We start from the raw sequence: 27823 nt of genomic DNA on the forward strand, positions 1-27823 counted from the left end.
AATCCCCCTCTGTCCATTACCTTGTTTGCATTTCTTCTTCTCCCTTGCCATTTTCCAAATGGAGAGATCCTATAAATGAAGTACTTAAGTCTGTCTCTTATAATGGACTAATATCTAGTCTATTGTAATATATCCAAATTTTATGCAATATGAAATAAGCTCCAGCAGCAATAAGCTATTTGATCTAACGTGAAGAAAGTAATGTGGAGCCTAACAGCTTATTATTCAGTGCAGTGCAATAAATTAACTGAGCACCATTTTGCATAATGGGAGCCTGATTATTCCTTTTACCTTCATTTGGATTGGTTTAGATGGATTATGACTCTCTTCAGAGTTAATCAGGTTTATGGGAAACAACTTCTTTTTTAAATGTATTACATTAAAGGATGAAATAAGGGGGAGGAAAACATGTGCCATCACTTTGTGGTTTTGTGTTTTGTAAGGTTAATCCTTCAAAAAAGAATTCCTTATTAAGAGGAAAATTTTGTGACCATTCGTCCAAGAAGGGTCTTCTTGGTGATTTTCAATTGGGAGAAACAGACATTCATTCCCTATCCCATTCTTACCTTCTTTCTTCCTATATATCCTTGCCATTTCCTTGACTGGACTTTGAAAAGTATTTTTTTTAAATGTGTTTTTTTTCTTTATTTAAGTTCAACTTGCCAACATATAGTATAACACCCAGTGCTCATCACGTCACATGCCCTTCTTAATGCCTGTCACTCAGTTACCCCATCCCCCCACTCACCTCCCCTTCAGCAACCCTCAGTTTGTTTCCCAGAGCTAAGAGTTCTTTTAGCAAAACCCTTGATTCCTTCTTTCCAGGATCTCCCTGACCCTAGCATCTCCCCTCTGCCTGCCTGATACTTAGCACTTTGAAGCACATATCAGTTGACCAGCACTGTCCAGAGGCTCCATGTGGGATCTTGGCCCCACCTACCACCAAAGAACTCCAGAATGCATCAAAATGTATCAAAACACAAGCCCAGGGCTCCTGGGTAGCTCAGTCAGTTAGGCGTCTGCCTTTGGCTCAGGTCATGATCTCTGAATCCTGGGCTAGAGCCCCAGGTTGGGCTCCCTGCTTATCGGGGAACCTGCTTCTCCTTCTCCTTCTGCTCCTCCCCCTTGCAGGCTTCCTCCTCCTGACCATGCTCCTGCTCTCTCTTTCTTGCTCTCTCGCTCTCTCTCTCTCTCTCTCTCACACACACACACACACACACACACACAAAAAGACAGCAACAACAAAAATCCACAAACCAACAATATTGGCTGCCACAAATCATCACAACCATCATTTCTGAGAATTACTCATGAATCAAGCATCTCTTGATATTTATAGCAACTCTATGAAATAGGTACCATCTTCCAATTATTAAGCAGAAACTGAGTCTAACTGAGATTAAATATCTTGCCAAAATCACATAGCAAGTGAAGGCATTAAATGTGGAGGACTTCAAAATCTGTGTGACATGTTACATCATCTGTTGAAATAAAAAAATAATTAAAAAAATGTCCACAAATAGTATCTCTATGTTGCTGCATTACTGTAAAGGAAAAAAAAAAAAAAAAACAACTCAAAAGTAGGTGCTCTATTAGTGAGGAGGCTGAAACTTCATAATCATGGAGTTATTTTTATAGTACTTAAAATAGGACACATATGTTTTCTATCAATTCTGCTTTTTACAGAGGCATTTGCATTTATTTTCTGGATTATAAACTGCTTGAAGCCAGGACGTTTATTTTCTATATAACAGGGCATCAGTGTGATATGGTGTTCGAGTTAGAAAATCCTAGGTTTCCGCTTTGGCTCTACATACTGCTAACTGTATGGTGAGTTCCAGTCTGTTTATCTCAAAAGTAGGTAAATATACTAAACAGAGTTATGGGAAAGTTTACATGAAATTGTGTAAACACATAGCACAAGGATTATAATCAATAAATTCTAGTTTTCTCTCTCCATATTCACCTCATCCTTAATATCTAAACATCGGTTTCCCCTGCATGGAGATATTCCATGGAAGTGTCAATGGGATACAAAAGTGTTGAGAGGGAAATTTTCCTCTTGTATTATTTTCTCTTACAATTATTCATGGACTCATGTTCACTCATATCACCAAGATGTGATTTTTCAAAGATGATTTTAATTCTAAAACTTGGAGTAATAAAATGAATAAAGGTACCTGGCATTCATATCTACACTTCTTTTCCTCTAATCTCTCCTTCTTCAATGCTTCACTTCTCCCCAGGTTAGAACAGTAAGTGCTGCTGATGGCATGAGAAAAGTTTGGATCATGATCAAGGACTTATAATTGTAAATTTTTATCTCCTCATTTCTCTGACATGAAACTTTCACTTGGGGGTGGGGGTGGAGGTCGGGAAGAGCTCTACAAAATAGCAAGGATGAATCTTAAATTTTTCAAAAATGCAAGGAGAAATGGTGAGGGGACAAATGATGTTGTGCATAAGAAAAAAAATAAATGATAAAGCTTTGTTATATTATGTCCTGTCAAGCTTTAATTTTTTTTAAAGATTTTGTTTATTTATTCATGAGAGACCCAGAGGCAGAGACACAAGCAGATGGAGAAGCAGGCTTCCTGTGAGGAGGAGCCTGATGCGGGATTCAATCCCAGGATTCGGGGATCACTACCTAAACCAAAGGCAGATGTCAAACCACTGATCCACCCAGGTGCCCCTAAGTGGTGTCAAGCTTTAAAGATATATAAGGAGGAGTTATTTTTCCTTGGAAATAGTTTCACCTTGTTGAGGTTTGAATAAAATGTTTGATAACAAAAATATTGTTTTAATGAATGATAATTTATTTCATCTTTGGTTTATGACATCATTCCCCCTGGAGATCTCAGAGAATTTGATACATTTCTTTGAGTTATAATAAGAACATTATTGGACAGAATTTAAGTTGATAAAATAACAGCTCAGAGGAGTTGAGTGAAATACACAGGATCACACAGCAAATTAGCAACAGAAATTCAATAATCTGTAATGGACAGAGTAGGGAAACTTTACAATGAGATACCGATAGATCATAAGTACAATAGCTTGCTTGAGAACAGGAACTTTGCTGTTGAATTTTCTTCTCCCGACCCTAAAGGAATCCACAATCTAACTGGAAGTGGAGGAAATTGGGGCATATATAAGAAAGTACTCTCTGCAGAAAGCTGGGAAGGGGTACTTAGGTGAGCTGTGCGGAAAGTAGGACTTCCCAACATCAGCACTGTGGAGTCAGAGTAGGAGGGAAGGCATTCCAAGCCAATGGGACAGCTGTGTAGCAGCACAAAAAACATGCCTGGAGATGAATTATGGGGTGGAAATGAAGGGGTCTTGCAGACTGGATGTTTATGTCTCCAGGTTCATATGTTAAAACCTAATCTCCATTATGATGGTATCTGAAAGTGAGGAACTGGGGAGGTGATCAGGTCCTTAGTGCCCTAATAAAAAAGACTCCAGAGAGGTCCCTCACTCCTTCCACCATGTGAGGACACAGCAAGAAGACAACCAGACATCTATGAACCAGAAAGAGGATGCCACCCAATCACATTGGTGCCTTGATCTTGGACTTTAGGACTGAGGGAAGTAGTAAATTTCTGCTGTTTTAAGCCAGCCAGTCTGTGTTATTTTGTAATAGTAGCCCAAGTGGACTGATACAGTGGGTAGACACTAGATCCTGATCAGATTTGCCTTTGGAAAGATGAATATGGTGAGAGTAAAGGATGGAGCTAAAACTAAGAACAGAGAGACCAATCAGAGACCTCCTGTAGTCATCAAGGTGTTGGGGTGGGGGAGTAGTCCATATTGTAAAACTCATTCAGCTGAGTGCAGCAATGTGGATTCTGGGTGGCTGGCCAGGATCACTAATTAGAGATAGCCCTCACTCTTCCAATCATACTCTCACCATATTTATTTATTTATTTATTTATTTATTTATTGGTTTTATTTATTTATTTGAGAGAAGGTGAGCAAGAGAGACAGAGAAATTGAGAGAGAGAGAGAGAGAGAGTACGAGCAGGAGTGTGGAGGGAGAGGGAGAAGCAGACTCCTTGCTGAGCAGGGAGCCTGATATGGGGCTCGATCTGAGAATCCTGGGATCATGACCTGAGCCGAAGGCAGATGCTTAAGCCTTATTATTGAGCCACCCAAGAGCCCCTCACCATATTTAAATCACATTCATATCTCAGCATATTGCAGAGTATGTTATATACCTTTGGGACTACTCTACATGACAAATCCGTAGAAGCCATGGTTAAAAGGAAAAAATAATTAAGGACAAGATCCTGAAGGACACCAATTTATAAAGCGATGAAGAGAAGAGAAACCCAGGAAGGCTACTTAGAAGGAATAATCAAAGAGGAAGAAGAAGGGAATCCTGAGCCAACAAACAGAAGTCAAGAGAAGTATGCCAAACACAGGAAAAGGAAGGCCATGAGCACCAAATGTTGGGAGGAGGCCACATAAGAAAGGTCAAAGAGAAAAAGTCTATAAAAATGAAGATTATGGAGTCATTGGTGGACCTTGAAAACCAGTTTGCGTGGAGAAAGGTAGGGAGGCCCTATTATAAGTAAACTGGAGGAGTGTAAAGAGAGACAGCATGAATGGAGCACCTTTTTAAGAAGTTTAGCTATGAAAGGAGGAGAGGGAGAGGCTAGGGAAAGGGGCATGTAGAATAAAGGAAGAGACTCCGTTCACTTTATTTCTTCGATAGCGGGCAGCTTGCTTGGATTGTGTTTAAGTAATGAGGATAACAAGTCTGAGCAAAGGGTGTAATCAGGGAATGTTCTAACTAACAGAAATATAGATGCTAAAAGTGAATGGGCAGGGCAGGAGGTGGTTATCAGCAAGTTAGAGAAAGGGGAATTCCATCAAAATGAAACAAGGACAACCCTAGTTTCTGGTGATGATAGAGAGCATAGCACGAGTGGACATTTCTCCTTAAAGTATCAGACATATCCAATGTCAAATCCCAGCTGTATCTCTTAGAAGCAGTGTCCTCCCTGGACACCACTTCCCTTTATAGACCCAGTTACTCAACCATAATCATGACAAATATATCATGATTATATACCTATATAATATAATTATATTATATATTGTATGCCTCCACAAGTGAGGCAAGGGTTCGGTCTCACTGCTCCCTACTGACATTGCCTATCCTCTTCCCAGATTTATTTTTCTCCATCATGTTTGTAACTCTCTGTGTCTCTTGTCTGTGATCCATCCCTCCTATTGAAACACAAACTAGAGAAGAATGGGGATCTTTCCTAGTTTGTTCAATATCATACCCTCAGTAGTACGGTGACGAGCACATAGTAAGTGCTCAATAAATAATTGTTGAGTGAGGAGATGAATGGATGATTACGATGCTGAGGGACAGCTTCTCAACTTTGACACTATTGATATTTGGATGCAGATCATTGATTTGTTTGAGAACGGAGGCTGTGCTGTGTTTTGTAGGATGTTTAGCCGCATTCTCGCCTCTAAGCAGGAGAAGCCAAGAACACCCCACCCCTGGTGGTGACCAGCAAAAATACATCCAAACATTGCTAAATATCCTCTGAAAGGCAAAATCTCTCTGGGTCAAGAACTTCTGCTTCAGGAGAAAGAGCTAAAAGTCATAGTTTTTAATATCATTCATTATAATGGAGGAAGAAATTAAAAATGAAAGTCATGCTTGGTCACCAAATTCTCCCACGACCTGCTTAATCTGAAGTGGAGAAAATTGAGGTACTGTCGGCTTCATAACGCACTGACATTTTCCTTATGATTTTGCCAAGAAACATGTTTACAAGAAAACAGTGCATAAATAAAGAAGGTGCCTCCTGTTAGTTGTATGTGAGATATTTTCTCTCTTGTCACCTCTCTGGACAAACAATAATAACTCAAATAACTATCCCTACCCATCTAGCCTGATATCGTCAAAACTAATAACTATGGGCCACCACTTTAGAGAGAATGATGTCTCTACTTCCCCATTCTAATTGATAAAGGATTATAAAAGAGCAGAAGATACAGCTGCAGTTTTGCTTTCAGGATTATCTTCTCTTTGGTTTTCCATTTTTTACTACCCCCATTTCTTTGTTTTGAATAGAAATCAACCGTCTTGTATTAAAATGACTTTTCAGGAACATGAGGATCTCATAAAGTGGGAAATGTTTCAAAAATTGCTTTGGGCAACAGGAAAAGTAATACCATAAAAAGACCCAGAAATGACCTGGCTCTGGGTTCTCCACCTAGGCCCCGACACCATGAACTAGGGAGCTGTCATCAGACGAACAGAGAGAGCTCCCTCTGTAGCAAACCCTACGTCTGGCTTTTTCCTGAAACATCCCAGCCTATACCGGCTGTCCCAGGACTGTAGTTACTAGCAGCCTCTTTCACTTTCAAAAGGGCCAGAATTGGACAATGAAGTGTATGGTTGTCTTACTCAGAGTTAAGGTGCATCTGACTGGTCCTACGAAGGAAAGGTGAAGCTTGAGAACTGGCTGTCTGCTTTCCCGTGTGCCCTGAGCACACCTCAGACTTCTCTCAGCTCTGTGGCAGGCCTGGCTCCTGGGATAGCACTTTCTGTGGCCCCAACTCAAAGGTAAACAATCTGTGGGTCAATAAATGAATCCATCGTCCATCTAGCTTACAGATCCACATATCGTTTATCTCTTAGCTCCCAGGAAAAGTGAAATGGTAATTAGGTTACCATGCCACAGAGTCTGGCTTGCTCAGGTCTTCCAGAAGGCCTTTAGATTCAGGGAAGCCCAGTGGAAAGAGAGTTGACTCTCTGTCAGCTTGGCCTCAGATTCTCAGGCTTGCTAAAAGTGCCCTGGACTGCAAAATGCTGACCAGAAGAGACCCTTGATAAGAGCCTCGTTGCCCCATAGCCCAGTACCCCTCAGATTAGGGCAGGGGTGATATTTAGACATAGCCAACTGGCCAAGAATGTCCTACCTTGGTACTAGTAAGATAAGCCTTTCTTTCTCAGGACTAAGAACTCAGCTTCAATGATGACACAAGGATGAGGGTTTAGCAATATTACCACACAGCCGAGCTGAGGAGGAGGGGAACGAGAACCCAGTCACAGCTGAAAGACAGCCTGAGAGATCAGACAGTCTCTGCAGGATGGGCATCGTGCCCTTCCATGACTAGCAGCCCTGCTCACCCCAGCCTCCTCTCACCGTGATCCCTTCACATTCCAGAATGATCTGCTCTCAGTTTTCCAAACACATCAATCTCCTCTCCTCTCAGTGCCTTTACAGATACTCCAACCTCTAATCCACATTTAATTTCCCCCTTGGGTCTCAGCATAGATGTAATTTCTTCCAAGGAACCCTCCTGAACCCCTAAATTGGAATTTGGGGGTCCCTCCTAAACATCCACTCTGCATTTCCCTGCTGTCAGTGGGCTCATCCCACTTAGTTATAATTGTCTTTTTAGTCATCTATAGCCTCTACTAATTATAACCCCTTTGAAGTTAGGAACTGCCTTATTCTTTGCTCCCCATTTCCCCCTCAACCATAGCAGATACTCAAAGAACACCTTTTGAATGAATGAATAGCCAGTTTCACTTTGGTACCAGGGGCTGTAGGGGATAATGATGTGGATAATGACACCTGCGAATCAAATAAATAAGCACTTACTCCAAAAACGTGTTATGGAGCATCCAATACTTCCCCTAGCTCATTATTTATTAGTCGCCCACCATGTACCAAATATTTTTGCTTGCAACATTACTGCGATGTTAAATTAGATAATGCACGTATTTGATGTTTCATAAATAGTAGCTGAAGTTATTATATAACTTAAGTCTCACTACAACCTCATGATGTAAGTAATAACACCTGAGAGGATGGAGCCTCAGAGAAGTTACACTGACTTAACAGGAAATGGTAAAGCCGAGATGCTAAGTAATACTGCCTAATTCCAAAATCCAAGCTCTTTCGCTATAGCCTTTGACCTCTCTGAAACAGAAGGAAGAAAGGGAAGAAGGAAGGGAGGAGGGAGAGAGGGAAGGAGAATTTACAAAGAAAGAAAGGAAGGGGAATTGAGACAATTTTTCTTTTAACCCTACGTAACTGTAATCTTGGCATGATTCTTCAAACAAGTATTATTGGTGTTGCTTTTTGTAAAGCATCCAGGCTCCAACTGTTATAGGTATGATTGATGAAGGAAAATTATAAAAATGATCCAAATCTCTGACCTAACGGAGCTGTGACATTGCTGAGATGTGACAAGCACGTAGAGACTGAGGCTCTGCCCACCAGCTCCTCTTGCCACAAGGGTCCTCAGTAGGTTTATCCAGCATCCAGAATTGGCAGGCCAGGGTGCCTCCTGTCCTCAGTAGGTGCATCCAGAATCCAGCATCCAGAACCGGCAGGCTGAGGCACCTCCTGTCCTCAGTAGGTGCATTCAGCACCCAGAATTGGCAGGCCAGGGTGCCTCCTGTCCCCAGTAGGTGCATCCAGCGCCCAGAATTGGCAGGCTGGGGTGCCTCCTGTCCTCAGTGGGCGCATCCAGCACCCAGAATCAGAATGAAGCCAATTGGTTTCATCCTTGCTCCAGCTTGCTAGAGTGAATCACACCACCCTTGCAGAAGATGGTGAGACAAAATGCTTAGCCAAGTATTTTAGCAAACTCAAGTTATGGCTCTATATGAAGAGTCATAAAATTTTGCATGGAAGTAGGGGGGGAGGCATAATCAATGAGCTACTTAAACTTGGTTTGCAAACAGCCTTTCTGTACAGACAACAAACAGAAAAAAATAGATAGCATCCAAATACTTTCTAACACTTGGTGGCTGTAGGAGGTTTATCAAGTCAGATCAACATCATGTCTACTTTCCAAAAAAAGGAAACCAATAACTAAAAAAATGCATCTCCTATCAGTGTTATAACCCAGGGAACTCAGAAAGAGTATATATGAGTCTCATGTTTTCTTTTTGGAAGCTTCTATGGATGAGTCTAAGATGATATATGGCATCTGAGGCAGAACCATCCTGGCCACACCACTCAAACATATCTCTTCCTCCATAGATTAGATACTAGGTGCCAGGCACTACACAAAAATCTAGAATTAAATTGTGAACCAAACGTTTGGTAATGATCTCTGCCCTCATGGATTCTATGTATACTCTGGTGTGAAAACAGATAATCAAATAATCACAGAAAATACAGGTGAGTATAAACCCTAACATTCCCATGAGACACAATAAATTATTTTCTGATTATATAATGAAGACATTTTAGTAAAGAAGTCTAATTGAAATGTTGTCTATACTAAACACAACATTGCCAATAAGTTCCAAAAAATAAAGCCTGCTAGGATAATGAAGAAAAAAAATTCTAAATATAGGCAATGTCTTCTAAGGCAGGCAACTTTCTCATGCATTTCTTTCCAAGAAGGAAGTGATACAGCAAAGCATTTGGACACTTATGCCTATGTTGTATCATCTATTTGCTTTGTGAGGATCAGTGAAGTAAGCCCACACTACTCATTTTATTTCAGAGAACTATGAAACTTTCAAGTCGGGTGGTTTGAAGTTAAATTTTATTCTCCCTCATTTCACAGATGAAGAAATCAAAACCCAGAGAAAGCAAGTAACTTGCTCAACATCACACACAGAGGCACATCAGAGCTGGAAGTGAAATTTGGCTTTCCTCATTCAGTGTTCTTGACCCCAAACCAAGATGCAATAAGCCCTTTACTTTTTGTGTAAGGGTGCTAATTACCAAAGAGAGGTCATCATTTGTTTTTAAAAATTATCTCTCTCTCCTTCACTCTCTCTCTCTCCACCTCCCTCTCTCTCTCTCTCTCTCTCTCTCTCTCACACACACACACACACACACACCAATAAAAGGATGAGCTTAAGGCAAAAGCTATCAACTAAATAGTAACCTGGCTTTCCACTACTAGTGTTACATAGCAAACAGAAAAAATGTGCATTCATTGTTCACTCTGCCCCTAAAAGAGGCTTTTAGACAAAGCCCGGTCGATTACTCTAGATGCTTTGCTGTCTACTTGTGGGTTTGTTTGATTTTATACAGAAAACCGTTTAGCATTTCAACATAAAAGCCTAAGCTGAACAGACCGGAACTCTTTCAAGGACTCAAAATAAATATTATATTATTATACTTAGTCTCTGGCAAGAAACACTTTTTTCCAAGGTGACATTCATGTCACATTCCATAGTGTGTTATTCAGAATCTACCTTAGCAACTTATTGTAGTTCGTTGACTCAAATAGCATAACCTCAGGTGACTAAAAAAAAAAGACAATGCAAGGACATAAATTTTAAGAGTAAATTTCTTCAAAAGCAAGGCACAAATTTGATATGTATTATCTACATTGTAGAACTAAAAACACTTTTAGATCTGAAATTTGGCATCATCTTAACTTGAATCATCTGGCTTGAAACAAGGACAGGAATGAGATGCCAGAAAACCTACTCCACCTACCACTGTACATCCCTTCTCATTAGTGCTAGCCAGTTGTGAAAATTTAACCAGGCACTTGTTTTTCTAGGTCTAAGTTTTCTCATGTAAACAATGAAAAATCTGGAAGAAATTAGCTGATTAGTCCTTTGCAAAAGCAAAATACCCAGTTCCTTTTGGTTCTCATTTTTATTATTTGCCCCCAAATCTAAATAAGACAACACATGTCCCAGGGACAGAGAGATTTGGCAAAAATATAATCCACATAGCAAAAGAGAGTCCAGGTAAAATCTAAAAGTACATATGAATCACACATGGGCCATAATACACAAATCATATGCATTAAGAGAAAAATGGCCTGAGAGTCCAGAAATCTGATATATCTTGAGAGGCTGGTACAACCATACTCTCAAAGTACAGACTTTGAGTTGTGAAAAGCATTAAATAAATCTTTTTCTTTTCTTTTCTTTTTCAACAGACTGCTCTTGTTTATATACTGATCAATTTTCCTGAATTTACATGAATGATAATATTGGAATTGTGAACGTGTTAGAGATGAGTTGGAAAAGCATTGCATTAATTTAAGTCAGCCACTTTATAACATACATATATTACATATAATACAATGATACCCCAACCTCAACTCTGATGCTAAAAATGCCTAAAATGAAATTATATGAATCAGCTTTCATTCTAAGATTTGGCACTATAATTTCAAAAATGGAATTCCATGATGAAAGCAATAATTGGCACCAATAAATGAGAACACTTTACTCTAAAATATACAGACATGTATGTTTAGAAATCATATTTTTTAAATAAAAAACAATAACTTCCTCATAGAGTACTCATTATTCTTTGCCTTGATCCAAATATGAAACAAAAAAATGTTTTTTTCTTAAATGTAGTTCTAGAGCAGAACATAGAGATGATTACCAATTTGAAATGTGGGAAGAGAAAGCATCCATTTCCCTGAAGGAACATACAGAGTGTTTTCAAGACAAGTACACTTAAAAGAAAACTGTTTGGGACAACACTGCTTCCATTGTAAGTTTCTGGCTCTTTTTCATATCAAAGTCTTTACAGATGACCTTAGTACCAGTGGGGTGTCTATACTGGAAATGCATTCTTTGCCACTTGGTAGAGTATACATAGTAAATAAATATCGGAGTTAAGATTTTATTGATGGTTTTTATCTGTAGCTGACTAAAAAAAGATAGACTTTTACCTTCAGGTTAGATTATGCTAAACAATAACAACAACAACAACAACAACAAGGATAAGCAGATCTAAAACAAACAAAAACAAAGGACAAGACCAAAGGAAGGAAGAAAAAAATCAAAAATTATTTTTGAAACAGCATAACAATGGTAGATGAGCTGATTAGCAGTTATATTATGTTAAACAAATAAGTATATAAATAATATATACATGGATAAAACCAATTATATATAAATACAGCATATGTATATACACGCACAGCACATATGTGTGTGTGTGTGTGTGTGTGTGTGTGTGTGTGTATTAACCCTTGGAATCTCCCAGTAAATTGTTGGTTCTACTCTAAGTTATCAGGAAGCCCGGCAGTCAATAAGACCCAACCTCTTGCATAGAATGTTCAATCAACTATTTACAGCCTCTTTCTTAAATGTGAATATCCAGCCAAGGGGCACCAGATATTTGAGAAATACCCCAAAGGGAATAGCAAAGACAAAATAATGATAATAAAAAGAACTTGGAGGAAACAGAGAATTCAGGGAGCAGAAGAAAACTTCAAAAAAGTTATACTTTCAAATAAATATAAAAAGATTTTTGTAGTTATGAATGAAACAAGAATAGGATGGTATTTTTTTAAAGAAACAGCAAATATAAGAGGATTCTTTCTTCATGAGCAGAAAAAATGTAAGTAAATAGAAAGGTCAGAAACATAAAGTAGAAATTAGATCAAAATAATAGAGATGGGGATGCCTGGGTGGCTCAGTGGTTGAGAGTTTGCCTTTGTTTCAGGGTGTGATCCTGGAGTCCCGGGATGCAGTCCCACATCAGGCTCCCTGCATGGAGCCTGCTTCTCCCTCTGCCTGTATCTCTGCCTCCCTCTGTGTGTCTCTCAGAAATAAATAAAATCCTTAAAATAAATAAATAAATAAAAATAATAGAAATGGAAAATAGAACAGAAGTGGGGAGAGTGGGTAGCCAATTAAGGGATCAATCCAGAAGGCCAGAGATCTGAATTAATGTTTCAGGGGAAAAAAAATAAACTGAAAGGAAAAAAATATCAATACACTAATATAAATACACTAATATATGGTAAAGTAATTAGCGATGAGTCTTCCTACAGTTGAGGATTTAATCAGTCATGAGACCACATCATGTCAATGTTTCATGAGCAATTGAGTTGGAAAAACTAAAACTGTTTTCTTGTGGTTTAAGGAAATATTTCTTCTAGATAAGAGAACCAATATCTTTCACTCTAAGACCACTTGTAGAATGTCAAATGTTTATGTCTGAAAACTTATGACTGAAAGCAATTACCCACTAACTGGCCTAGAATTTGTTTCTGTAATTGTCCAAGTTTTATCTGGAATGAGAATTTTGAACGACGCTAGAGGAACACACCTTCACCAAGAGCAGCACGATTCTGACCAAACATTCCTTGAGTACTCGCCTTGTGAGCCTAAAACCACATCGGACGCAGAATAATCAGGTTACAGGAGAAAAGAGATGAGCAAAGCAATTGATTTTGTGTAAAATCTTCATGTGGAAAATCTCAAATATATGCAAAAGCAAAAAGACTTATAAGATAAAGCCCCATGTAAGAAGCTTCAACAATTTTCAACTCGTGATCAATCTTATTTAAACCCACATCCAATTCTCTTTGGCCTCATACCCAGTGGATTATTTCATAACCAAACTGAAACATCACAACATTTCATCTGTAACTATATAATGTATATATTATACATAATATATTATTAGATATGCATATATGTGAAATATATACTATGTATTTTCGGAATAAAAACTTTGTCATAAACATAATGACAATTCATTATCATAATAAATATAATTAACAGTAAGTATAATACTAACTAACCAAATCAGTACTCACGTTTTCCAATTGTCTAATAGTTTCATTTTCATTTTGCTGATTCGAATCAGAAACTATTTTCCCATTGGTTACCCCGTGGTATGGTATGTACAGAAAAGACAGGATAAATGTTTGATTCTTTCTCTTCATTTATTAGCTTTCAAATTTTTGAGTTGGTTACCTAATGTCCTCCAAAGACAACCAATGGTTTTGGGGTTTGGGGGGATTTTTTTTGCTCTGTGTGTGTATGTTTTAGAATCTCCGTAGGATTAAGCATAATAGATGTGTTTTAAGTCACTGCAGTGATTATTTTATTGATGCTCTAATTGTCCTATCTTTGGCGACAGAAAGCCTTTCCTAGTTGGCTCCAGAGTGTTTTAGACATAACCCCAAAATAGCTTCCCTGCTCTTCCATAGGATAAATTATTCCAGGCTCCTTGTTAAACATTTCCTGCCCCAGATCTAGAATCAGTTCTTTCCCGAGGAACTCTATTTCTTTTCAGGAGGGAATGGTATTGAGAGACCACAGTCTGGGTTTTGAGCCTGGTTAATGAACATGTTCATTTTTACTGAGCTTGTGTCACTGTTTCCAGGTCTTTGCAGTGAGTAGACCTAGAAAACCTGTACTTTCTTATATTATAACACATTTCAGTTGACAATTATAAAGTCAAGACTACAGAGTTTTTTCTTAACATCCTTGATCTTATATTTGAATTACCTTCTTCCATTCCCCAAATCCTAACTTCCAACATGAACATAATTTCTCATTTGTTTTATCCCATAGTACATACATCAGTCCCAAAAAAAAAAAAAAAAAAAGAATAGAAGGAAAGAAGGAAGGAAGAAAGGAAGAAGGAAGGAAACTAAAGAAGCCAAAACAGTAACACTACTATCACCAACAATAAAATTAAGAAAAACCGCTGACAAATTCTTTGGCAATTTCTTTTGCTTAGCATATACCTATAGATAAATTACTTTGTCACCTGAAATAATTCCTCTCTGTAATTAGGCCTCTCATTTGAGGCTCAGGTTCCCTTGTGTCATTTTGCTCTCAATTTTGAGAGATTGTTTTGTCTCATGATTAATTTTGTTTTATAATCACATTAAATATTTACATGTTTTTGAATTCAAAAACAGAATACATTCAATGACATCCAATTTGGAATTCTATCCTCTCCACTTCATTTCCTCCTCCCCCATAAAAAACTTTTTCCTGCGAGGTTATTGGTTTTTTTTTTTAATATAACCAAATTTATATTCAGATGACCTTCTTAGATAAAGAGGAGGATGCCATAAGCACTTCTTTACATCACAATATTTTTTTGACTTAACAAGTTCTGGAGATCATTCTGTAAACTTATTAATTTTTCGAAAAGTGTGTTTTTGTAGCCCAGGTGAGAAATTTGGCTATAAAATGGGAGCATTAGTAAGCATCCACTGGCAAAAGAAGGATTTAATCCTAATGTATTATAAAAAAAAATTTTTTTAATTAAAAAAAAAAAAGCAGATTGGAGCTTTGTAGTAAACCTTCATAAAATGACTCACTAAATTCACAGCATCGTGCTGGGAAAAATTAGAGTAGGTGGCTTTGCTTCTGAGAGGCATACACAGTGTACAATTTTACCCTGCAAAATGCTTTAGCTACTACAATTTTCTTTTGCTTTGCCTTTTTGAAAAGTAATGTTCCTTCCTATTTTAGCAGCACCATTTGCATTCCTATTATTCACTCTGAACTGGGATTTGCATTTTTATCTTTCCTTTTTGTTACTTGTTTTCATTCCAGCACTTCTCTTCAGTGCTCTTTGCCTTTCCTCTACCTTGCCCTTAAATGGAGGCCTCATGCTATGGGAACGGAGCCATGAATTTCCTTGCCATCATGCCAGGCCTTGTCCCAATTTAATGATATAAGTTCCCTTGAACTATTGCCAACGAAGCTAGGACATCCCACAGGCATTTGCTATGGAAACACCTTCATGACTAATGGTCTCTCAAATTAAGGCATTTTAAAATTGAAGCTAGAAGTGGTTTTCATTTAAAAAAAAAAAACAAAAACAAAACAAAACATATTCTGCAGCTGTGGAAAAAAAAATCTAGCAGTTCTCTAAAAGTTGTGAGTTGCCAGGTCAATATGCCCAGATTATCCGAGAGGTAGATTCCTACAAGCCCAAGGAAGGGAGGTAAGGAGAGCAAGAGTTGATGCATACTCATCCAAGCCTTCGAGCAGCCTTTGTTCTCTTCTGCCGTGTGCTTCTAAATTCAGGTGTTGGGGTTGTGCCAGGTTCTTTTCCTTAGAACAGACGTAGAAACGTTTAAGACCCTGTATGATTCGGGTGCTGCCAACACCACATCGCGTTCCACTACCTCTCCCTCTCACGTTATGATAGCAAATTGCATAGACTTCTATGGACCCACCAGGCCATTTTGCCTTTGTTCAACCTATTGCCTTTGCTCAATAACTGATGGCTAATTAAATGATCGAATGAGTAAATGAGCATGGGATGTGCTCTCCTAAGCGCAAAGGGAGGCCAAACTCACAACATATATATGCCTGTTACATTGAAGCGTGTGTGTTTAGATTTCCTCTCATGGCTCTGTTTGAAAGGAATGAGGTTTCAATAGATACTTCTGATTTCTTACTTTGAAGAACAGCACAAAAGTGGTGAACACTATAAACAGATGCAAGATTTGTGTTTTCACTTGAAAGAGGCCAAGAGGGCTTTGCCACTCTCCATTCTTTTAACAAAGCAATCTTTGAAAGCATGCAGACAACCATACCAAGAATCCTCTTCAGCCCACACTGGCATTTCCTATAGGACACCTTCTTGCCACCTGCCATCCTGGTCTTGCTTCTGCCACGTTCTGCTAATCTCCACCTTCTGTCCCTGGTCTCTGCCCCCAGCTGAAGGCTGAGCTGTCCTGTCAGTCATGTCTAGGGGTCTCAAATGGTGAATTGCTAATCTGATGAATTTGTCCCAGTGAAGGAAGACGGGAGGGGTGGTTCCCTGGTCCATTATAAGAATCACTTAGATAAAATTATAGGTGGCCAGGGCTTGATCTTATGCATTTTTATTTAGTAGGTCTGAGTTTGCCAAAGGACCCATCTATCCTTTGTAAAGCACCTTCGTGATTCCTGTGACTAGGCAGGTTGTGGAACTGGCCCAAGAGAAGCACCATCACAGAATGTACATTATGCTCTCTAACAAAAGCCATTCAAACACCCAGCCCACTGTTGTTGTCTGTCTCCCGGATGGCAAATCAGTGACTCTGCAACTCAGTGGAGAAGACAGAAGGGAAACACCTTTCTTTGTAGTCGACCAGCAGAAGTCACTGCTATTTTAGTTATGCCTTTAGAATCTCCAAGTGCAATGAGCTTCTTTGGGGTCAGCTCCCTGACCACAGAAGTGACATATTATTTTTTTTTAATTCCATTTGTGTCTTCACTGTAGGTGTGATTTTTAAACACAAATTCCTAGGAAGCTGATAAACATATCCCACAAGAAGTCATCTCTCGGCCCTCCAGCCTCCTACAGAAAACGTGGATGAGAAGTCATAAATCCCAGTCCCTAGGATCGCAGAAGACTTCACTCACACTCTTTTTCCTCAATAGCAGGTTATCATCACACCTTTCTCCAACAGCTACGCTTCCTTTCCTGACCATAGCTGCAAAGTTCAACAGAGCCTATTTCTCCTACAATAAATAAACGACTTTTTTTCTTTTGAGACTTTTTTTTTACCACTCACTAATACCCTCTGGGCTTCAAGTAAATTTAAGTTTGCCAAATATCCCCAAGGAATGAAAGACCTAATTTTAGAGCAGAGGGAAAGTGTATTCTCAGAGCAACTGGGAGTACCCATCCTTAACCGTAAGAGTGACAAGGGGGGGCAGGAGTGGCCCATTTCCGCAGTCTCACCAAGCAGTATCTTTTACGAAAAATGAACTCAGCTGTTAACAGCCTGTGGAGGGACCTCTATCTACCACATCACAAGCCAGCAGAGAAGAACAGGATGTTATGAGTACAGCGTGAACCTCAGAGCCAGTGTCCAAACCATGCTCGGGGCTTCCCAGGCCTGTGTTTACCATGTCTTCTTCAAACTTGAAGAAAGAACTCTCCTGAGAATGGAGCAATGCAGAACTGATAAATCTCCTTATTTTTATTTTATTCATGAGAAGAGAGCCCACCCTAGTTTATAACAACATACCCCAAAGTGGCCTGTGGCTCCTCCTTGGTTTTCAAAGGACTCGTGGCTTTTCTCCACATCTGCTCATTTGTAGCTGAAGCAAGCCCTGGAGCAGTCGTTGTGTATGCACAGGGTCAACAGGTCTCTCCCAGACTCTTCAACTATAAAATGAACACGGTTGAGATTCTTCTGTTAAGCACTGCTGGGGAGTCAGAAAACAAAACAAAATGATAACAGGAGCCACTGACAAAGAAACCAAAGGTGAAGAAAGTATAACCTCTAAATTTGGCCATACTTCCTAAGTACTCATTTATTATCCTCAGGGTTTCCCTTTGTAAGTTGTAATTAAAAATGAACCATCCAGGGATACCTGGGTGGCTCAGCGGTTGAGTGTCTGCCTTTGGCTCAGGTTGTGATCCTGGGGTGCTGGGATCGAGTCCTGAGTCGGGATCCCTGCTTCTCCCTCTGCCTGTCTCTGCCTCTGTGTGTGTGTGTATGTGTATGTGTCTCTCATGAATAAATAAATAAATCTTAAAAAAAAAAAAAAAAAGAACCGTCCAGCAGCCATCAGGCCTAACTTTCTTCAAGTACCACTGCTCAGTTGATAGTATGCTAAGGAAGAGCATAGGGTTTTAGAAATATCTGGGTTTGAATATAGATTTATTATACTTGCTGAGGGATCTTGTGCGGGTTACTTGCCCTTTCTGAGTCTCAGTTTCCCTTCTTAAAAAGAACTAATGCAGGAATTAGAGAATGCACATAAAGGATTACCCAAGGTCTGTGACTTGAGAAGTACTCAACAGGCGTTATTATTAAATGAGTATATTAATCAGGACCCAACTGGTTGTAAGGCAAACCCAACACAAACTGGCTTAAACAAAAAAGGAAAATTATTGCCACACCCAGTTGAAAACTCCAATGGCAAGTTGGGTTCAGGCTCACATGAATCTGGGGGCTCAGCTGAAGCCTCAGGCTTTGATGATCCCTGACTCCCCACCCCTTCTGCTTTCTCCCATCTTGGGGCTCTGCTGTGCTGTTTGTCTTCATTCTTCTACAGGCTTCTTCCACGACAGTTCCAGGCTTACATTCTTCCAGCTGAGAAGTCTTGATTGGAGAAATCTCTCTCAACACCTCCCTCTTTGCCTCTCACTGATGCGACCCTTATGCCATTATGGGACCACTCTGTGTGGCCTCAGATAAAGAGAGAACACTCTAAATTGATCAGGTCTGAGTCACATGTTCATCATGGGGATGGTAGGGTGATGCCTGCCTCACAAAAGCCATGGCAATGGGGAGTAGAAGAAGGGGCTTCCCCACACAGAGATGGTGGTGTTACCCAAGAAAGGGGACATGGATGCCAAGTGGATATCTCTGCAGCCCCCTGATTAACTTCTCTTTCCTTAAAGATATTTGCCAATAGAAGACACACAAACTTCTGGGCACCTGGATGGCTCAGTTGGTTAGCCATCTGCCTTCCTGCCTTTGGCTCAGGTCATGATCTCAGGGTCCTAGGATCCAGCCTCACTGGACTCTCTGCTCAGCAGGGAGCCTGCTTCTCTCTCTCCCTCTGTCATTCCCTCCACCTTGCGCACTTGCTCTCTCTCTCTCTCTCTCTCTCTCTCAAATAAATAAATAAAATCTAAGAAAAAAAGATATGCAAACTTTACCTTCAAATTGAGAAAGTTAGGTCTGCAAAGAACTAGTCTGCCTCCTACGATGAAAGAATTAGGAATATCAGACTCATAGTTTCTCAGAACACAGTTACCAGAGGTATCCTAAAGGCCATCCCAGGAGTGGAAATGCTGTTGATGTTAAGCTAAAGGTTACTTATGGCCTGACTTTTCTTGGTCCCAGAGTGTGGTCCTGGCATTTTTTTAATTGGCTCTGTTTCACTTGAATCTTAAAATGTGTACTTCATATTGAAAAGAAGTTTGTCAATATGGTACCTTTTTATTTGGCCCTAATGAAATCTCATTCAGAAATAGTGTTCCTTCATCCAAACATCCCTTCATCCTAGCATTTCATCATTTAGTAAATAAAGAGGTTTGCTAAAAATGTCTTTAGGTTCCTAACATACTTGCCAAAACTAATTACAGCTTTTTTTTTTTAATAAACTCGGATGGCATATTTCTTCTTATAAAAACAATCTGTGTATAGTTCTAGAAGAGTTGAAAGATACAAATAAGCACACAGAGAGACTATGATATCTTCCCCCAGAGAAGCTATTGTCAGCATCTTCAAGTTCAATTACCTGTGATGGGGATCCAAACATTTTACCCCAAACTATGGCATCTTGGCAAATTAAATATTTTAAGCTAAAGAAGTTTGAGAAAACAGCAGAAGCAGGAAGGTCACTCTGACCTTTTCCCCTTCACTTTTTTTGGCCTGAAACAGATCATAAAATCCCCACGTGAGAGATAGCCTCCCTACACTCAGAGGAGAGGAGTGCCTTATCTGAGGAGGCAAAGGGACATCAAGAAGAATCCAAACAAACAGGCCTTGCTACGTTTTCCCCAGTTTACTACACTGATCTGACCTCATACTTCTTAACTTAGCACATTACTCTGCAACTGCACACTCTTCATCACCCTTAGCATAAAATACTCAGGTCTAATTGTTTCTTTGGATCTTCATTTCCTTTAGAAGTCTCTCATGCCACATAAAACTTACATTAAATAAACGTGTGAGTTTTTCTCTTGGTAATCTGTCTATGTTGATTTAATTTTCAGACCGAGCCAGGGATCCTAAGAGGGTCAAAAAAAAGTCTTATCCTTCCCCCCCCAAAAAAAACAGAACAAACAAAACAAAACAAAAGTTTAAACAAAAATGAGATTTTAGTTTTTTATTACCTGCTTATTCCACTATTCCCTATATCAGAATTGTTAAATATTATTTCTCCTGTTTATTAAGTGTCCCTAACCTTTAAATAAGTGGTAGACAAGTTTATGTTGAAATCCCCTGTATTATATGAAAATGTTGAGCGTGTAAGTATTTTTCTGGGGAGATGGCTGATAGTTTCCATCAAGCTCTCCAGAATGTCTACAATCTAAAATAAGTGACCCTAATTTAAAATTGTGGAAATAGATACATCTGGCAGAAAAAGAGACATACAAATTCAGATCATGATTTACTTAACCAAAGCCTCCTTATTGGACATTTAGATCCATTTTAGGTTTTGGCTGTTACAAATAATGCCCAGTGAATGTAACTGTTGCTTTTTTTTTCTTTTAAATATTTTATTTATTTATTTAACAGAGAGATAGGGAAAACCAGAGAGCAGAAGCAAGGAGAAGGGCAGAGGGAGAAGCAGGCTCCTTGATGAGCAGGGAACCCAAAGTGGGGCTCGATCCCAGAACCCTGGGATCATGACCTGAGCCAAAGGCAGATGCTCAACTGACTGAGCCACCCAGGCCCCTGATTTGTTTTTTTTTAAGATTTATTTACTTACTATGGGGGGAGGAGGGGTGGGCAGAGAGAGTCCTAAGCAGACTCCCTCCGGAGTGTGGAATCCAAGGTTGAAGGGCTTGATCCCAGGACCCGGAGATCATGACCTGAGCCAAAATCAAGAGTCGGCCATTTAACTCACCGAGCCATCCAGGGGAATATTTTATCTTAAACCTAATATGAGATTATTTTAATTAAACTGGACATGTCTTCAGAATTATCAGCATTACATATACAACTTTTGTTTTTTAAGTTTTTTTTTCAGTTACTCATGGTTTTATTTTTTTAATTTGTATTTATTTTATTTATTTATTATTTAAATTCAATTAATTAACATCATATATTATTAGTTTCAGAGGCAGAGGTCAGTCAGTCTCCGGCCAAGACCACCCTGAAAGCACCCGCTCTCATTTGTAACTATTGCTTTAAAGTTTGACCACATAACTATTTCCCCATGATGCTGCAGGATGTGAAGTTGCTGAGAATTTTTAAAGTCTGTGGAGTAACCCAGAGTGACAAATGGCCAAGCTCTTAGAAGGTGGTTTTTCACCCAGCAGAACCCTCATGGTTCAGACACCACAGCTTGACGCCCTGGAACCGTTGGGTGAGAGAGTCCACCTCCTACAAGCTCCAGCTGCGTGGGGAAGGAGCAACACTTCCTGCCTTTGTCTGGGGCAGAGTCGCAGCGTCTCTTGTTTACATTTTTGCCAGGCCACGTGGGCAGGCCGGGGCAGAGCCCAACAGCCCACTGCACATTGGTCACACACTGAGCATCTGGTGATTCCCTTAGGGGAATTAGGATGATCTGAGAGTTGGGGGCCTGCCAGTGGGAAATCCACGCAGATGAAAGCAACAGGTCTCAATCCAGGAGTTTCAGCAGGGGGGAGGGAGGAGGAGAAGAAGTAAGTAAGTAAGAACATGGCAATAAATAAGAGGTTCCCCTGAGTTTGGCTCGTATGTCCGAAGAGACTCACACTGGTGTTTTAAAGTAGAGGAACTGGAAGTTATGGAAACAAAGGTGTTCTCTAAATTCAGATGTATTTTCATCCAGGGGGCTTATTAAGGTGTTTACTAAAACAGCTTTAACATTCCAAAAATAAATACTATTGGGTCTGTGTATGTTTATAAAAGCATACCTGGTCTGGGAAATGTAGGGCAACCGAGATCATCACAGAGAACCTCAAAAGCCAAAGCACGCCAACCTCCATATTTTCAAGGACTAACAAACAACACTCTGGCCGTTGTTGGAGTCATGTATGCAAAGCTGCTCTGGGGCTGTTTCCAGCACCAACGTCCCCCCAAAGCAGCAGATTGCAGCTGCCAACGTGTTATTGGTGATTTATAATTGTGGAGCTGAGCTCATAAGAATTTGCCTTTTTAAAAATTGTACGTTTAATTTGGACTTTTGAATGACATTCTCAGAATTTCAGTTTTTCCCGTGGAAAAACTCCAGCACCATCCATGCCAGAAGTCACCTGCAGATGCATGAAATATCAGGGATGACCCTCCCTTCCCTTAGGTCTGATATTTCCCTGGTGGGGACTTTGACTCAAGGTCCCTTGCTGTCAAGTTGCTAGACCGCCTCCAGATTACAATCTCTCTAGCAAACAGTGATGCAAAGGTTTTTGCTAAAGCCTCTCAAGTAGCACACCTACCCTAACCTTCCTAATAGCACTTTTCTTAGAAGCCCAGCATGTGTTATCACGCCTTCGCAGATGGAGAAACGAAAACACAAAAAGATTAAACAGCCTATCTAAGATGACCTCGCAAGTCATCCCCCCAGCGCGTGACTCCTGACAACGCGTGACACACAAATGCTCTGACAACTCAACCTCCTCCTTGTCTCTGTGCAGAAAAATAAAGGGAATCGCTTACTGACCCCAAAGACCTTGTGATGCTATGAAGATGGCAAATTCAATCAGACCCTCATTATCTAGATCCAAATCAGGCCTGACAGAGTCTTCATTAGATCTAAAAATCCTGCCCGTTGGAGCTCTGGGTCCCCTGACCTGTTCACGTCACCCCAAATTGGCTGTTGGAGAGTCAGGAAGGGCTCCCAACAAAGTGGTTACAGATGATGGTCATTGTGTATGAAATTTAAAAATTTTAAAAATAAACAGTTTTATTAGAAAAAAACTAATAATAATTATAACAACATAGTGCAGCAGTGGCAAGGTCTCATCAAAGAAAAGGTCTCTAGAATGGCTTAGAAATGGGCAAAAGATAACCTAGTTATTTAAGCAAACTGACCAAAAAAAAAAAAAAAAAAGAAAGAAAGAAAATTATGAAGACATTATCCCAATCCCATCATGGAAACTAATGTAAACTTCTCTTTTGAAGCTGGATTTCATGTCAGCTAAGTTACATTTCATATTGTTTTATGTCCCAGGTCAGAAAACGGCACCTTCCATATCTAAAAGAATTCATCTAACCCCAGACAAGCCATTTTCTTTCTTTTTCCTTTTTTTTTTTTTCCACAATGGAATCAAACTCTGTCACTTTTTTCAAATGTGGTGCCAGTGAGACCAGCCCTTCAGATAAGCAGAGTCAATGGCCATTGAGTTAATGTGACTTCAGAAGAGCCAAAAAGCCTGCCTGCCAAGGTGCCTAAGGCTCCCACCGTTAAAGTCACGCCAATGAATGGGGCATTGCAGTATCCTGTCACAGAGCTCAGGCCATCAGAGCCACTCAATGCTTATTGAACGAATAAAAGAATGATTGTTACCTAAGAAGGATAATAAACTGTGATTATATTGGTTAGAGTCTAGGCCAAAGATATGAAAGTATCTGGAACATATTAACTCATTTGCTCCCACTGTACGTGGTTGCGAAGCCCCTCTTCAGATTGGCCATCTGCTAACCAGCCCCAGCTAGTGCTTAAAGAAGTGGGACATTAGAGAGGAAAACAAGCAGCTGTGGCAACGGGCTGTGGCAGTGAGGGGCTTAGAAGGAGGCTGAGCTTTGGTAGAGGGAGAGGAAATCTAATAGACAAGTTCAGCGTCTGCATAGCCAATACTTCTCAGATGCCCACAGCATTCTCCTGGGGACTCTCCTAGAGTTTTCCCATCAAGATACACCACACCCTTTAATAATTTTCACACAAGTTCAGGAGTTCAAACCCCTGTTCTCCTGCTTCCTAGATGTAGGATTTAGGGTGAAGTATACAGCCTATGTTGCTCTAAAATGAGCATAATAACTCTCTTCTTAGAAAAGATGATAATAAAAAAAAATAACTCTCTTCTTGGGCTGTTGGGAGGATAAAGTAAGATAATACCTCTAAAGCCCTTAAAAGATTGGCCTGCCTGGCCTCGGAAGCCCTGAGTTCATGGGAGTTATTATTATTATTGGTAATATCTCCACCATATACTAGATAGTATCTGTAGAGTAGGATACAATTTGCTTTTTACCATTACAGGTTCTACAAATGAATGGCCGGTGAGTTGGTTAACAGCCTCAGCACCTGTTGCCTTCAGTCGGTATGTGCGCATGAAAGAGATAGCACTGTGCGTTTGCACTTAGAGTCCTTATTGAATGGGCAAAGTCCTGGCCTCCTCCTGCCTCAGTTGCTCAATGAAAGAAATGGATAATAGTAGTATCTGTCTCATGTTGCCGCGGAAAGGAATTAGATGAATTTATCCCTAAATAGGGTCTGGAACAGTGTCAAGCAGATAAAAAGTAGGATCATTGACATTTCCTCTGTGTGTGTGTGTGTGTGTGTGTGTGTGTGTGTTCCTCACATTTTTCAAGGGATGAGTACAACATTGATAACCAATTTTCAATTAAAAATGAAATCTACTACCACGTGGATATGTGCCGTACTTGAGTCTTCCACAGGGTGGAGGACAGCCTTGACAAGTGGGAAAGGTTATGGAGACGTGGGTGCCCTGGCTCTGCGTTCCCTCTGAACTGGTGTGAGTGATAAATCCCTGCCCAACAGGCTTCCACAGGGAAGCCACTGCTCAATGCTGCAGTGGTGGCCTTCGAGGTCACCTAAAATGCTTATGAAAAGCCTGTAGGACTTGATGCCTAGGGCAAGACACAGTCCCTGAGTTAGCAGTCCTTACTTCCCGGGGGCCGCCAGCCATCAATCTAGAATCACAAACCATGCCCAACCTCAACTCCCTCAGTGACCCTTTAAGGCAAGAGATTAACCTGCCCATTTATTTCCAAATCCGTAAAATGGACGGGCTCTTTCCAACTCTGAGGAAATGCAGAAGTGGGAAGGGGGTGACAAGCAAGGGAAACGTGTGGGGTTTATGCTCTCTGAATTTGAGAGTCGATTTCCTGTGAACTGATGTTCTTATTTCCTTTATTATTCTTATGGAAGCTTCCCTCATCTAGAGCATCCAGCTTTGACAACCCAAAATGACTATTCACAGCGCAACTTCTGTAAAGGAAGTAGACACCTGTATGTCTATGAGATACTGGGGGTGGGCAACCTATTCTAACTTGTACAAATACACCATAGATAAGTTGCGTCACTGTCTCAGCAGCTGTTGTGCTGGCTCAGTGCACATGTGTCTGTACGGGAGAGATAGGCCATCGTGTGTGCAAACCAACTTCTCAGTACTGTCCCCAAGTTAAGGAAATGGCAGTGCCCTGTAATAGGGACAGCAGAGAGTTGTCTGCTCATTGATATGCAAATGACAATAGCAGGCATTCTGCTGTGGTTTAAAGAATCCCATGACTGGTTTGACCACAAGCAGGTTATTAAAGTGAAACAAGGCTATTTTGTCCATTATGAAAACACTGCCCTGTCCCAGTGAGTGGCACATTCAGGGCTATTTACATTTCAACAGACAACCAACAATAAATCAATATAAATACTCCTTCAAATCCGTTTTCTTTCTCGAACAACAATAGCTGTTCAAAATCACAGGGTTAAGCAAGAATCTGAATCAAGCACCAGTCATAAAAAATCCAGCATTGGGTCAATCCTGTGTCTGTTAAATCATTCATAAGTAAGGCCCTTCAAAGCCCTGGAGTAAAGAGAAATCGCAATTTGCAGCCCTAGAAATTGAGGTCCACCTCTAAATAATAACAATAATAGCAAGTAGCTCCATGTGTCATGTAATATGTAAACATATTTACTATGTGATGGAAAATACTGTATGTCAGTAGGTATTATTGAAATAGGTGCATTGCACGCATTACGTACATTACATCACTTAATCCTCACGGTGACCCTGGGAGGTACATACATTAAAATCCTCATTTTACAGATAAACTGTGGCTGAAAGAGGTTCTTTAACCTGTCCGATACCAGAAACCCAGTACGTGAGAGATCCAGGTTTCTAATCCAACCTGCAGTGGAACGGGGCTCTTAACCATCACCCATGCATCCTGTCCAAGAGATGCAGTAATGAAATTGGATTACAGCTGGTAAAATATCCTGGGGACTCAGAATATCTTGCCCAAGTTTGACCAGAGATAAAAAGCTGTAGTTCCGTCTATGAGAATACTGTTAACTTTGATCTAAAAATCGTTGGGAATGAACAACTTATCTATAATAAATTCTACCATTCATTCAGTTTTACATCCAACAAATCATTATTGAGTGGTTAATAAGTGTGAAGTGCATGCTAGAACCTGAGGCTAGAGCAGTGAACCAGACAGATAGAGCCCTGACTTCATTTAATTTACAGTCCTCTGGGGGAGAGAGATATTTAAAAATCATATTTCATTACCATTGTGACAAGCATGCAGAAGGAAAAGGCCTTAATGCAAGGAAAACAGATAAAAGGAAGATCCAACCTAGTCTGGGAGAGTCAGAAAAAGCCTCTCTAAAGAGAAAACAGTTAAGAGGTTTGGAGATTAGCTAAGAGTAAGCCAGATATAAAAAGATCAGTGCAGGAAAAGAGGGGGGTATATCAGGATGCTTTAACTTGTCTGCAAGTCCAAGAAAACCCAATGCAAATTTGCTTAAAACATTAAAAAATATTTACTGGTATAGCTTCAGGCACAGTTTGATCAAGACCCTGGTTTTCGTTTCTCTAAGAGTCTCACTGTGCTACCAAATTTTCAATGTTGGTGTCAGTCACTTAGTTTCTATCATGACTATGTCTACTGATGACAATTTATTTGTTCATAGTCACAGAAAGAAAGAAAGTCACAGAAAGCATGCTCCAAAGGTCATGCTCCAAATTGTATGTGGTGATCAAACTTACATATTCAAAACATCTTTGTACAAGAAAAATTTCATCGAAAATATGTGTGTGTACATCTGATACATACATGTATATACATAGACTATGTCTGAAAAATATACAATAAACCAGTAAATGTGGCTGCTTATAGGAAGAGGTTCTCGGAAACCAGAGGGCTGATCAAATACAGAGACTTTTCATTGCATGCACTGTTGAGCTTGTCTTCTTCTTTTTTTTTTTTTTTTTTTTTTTGGTTTGTTTCTTTTTTTAACCTATTCTTACCTTGTTTTGAGATTTAAAAAATACCGAGTTAATTGTTTTCAGTGAATACGCTGTCCACTGTACAGAGAGAAAAATTGGAGGCAAGGAAGAAGGCAGGGAGATGAGGCTGGAGTGACAGTTGTTTGGCTTCCAATGGGACAGAAACAGGTCACCTACAGCTGAAGCTCCTGCCCTTCTCCACCGCCTGAGCTCAGCCTTCTGTCCCCGCAGAAGGCACACACTGGTAGGACAGAGGGAAACGACCACAGAGTCAG

At 40.0% G+C, this 27823-nt stretch overlaps 1 long non-coding RNA gene across 2 annotated transcripts in view; it reads right to left on the minus strand.

The window, feature by feature from the left end:
* Window positions 1–13673, minus strand: part of LOC112654771 (uncharacterized) — a 29132-nt gene extending 15459 nt beyond the window's left edge. Inside the window, exon 1 of one of the 2 annotated variants that reach the window (XR_003133349.2) lies at window positions 13540–13673. This is a non-coding gene — a long non-coding RNA (uncharacterized LOC112654771). Of the gene's footprint in view, window positions 1–13524 lie in introns of both variants that reach the window. The other variant, XR_007402166.1, reaches the window with a different exon arrangement.
* Between the last annotated feature and the right edge of the window lie 14150 nt (window positions 13674–27823).

Source organism: Canis lupus, chromosome 15 (genome assembly GCF_003254725.2).
Source record: "Canis lupus dingo isolate Sandy chromosome 15, ASM325472v2, whole genome shotgun sequence".
NCBI classification, from domain to species: Eukaryota; Metazoa; Chordata; class Mammalia; order Carnivora; family Canidae; genus Canis; species Canis lupus.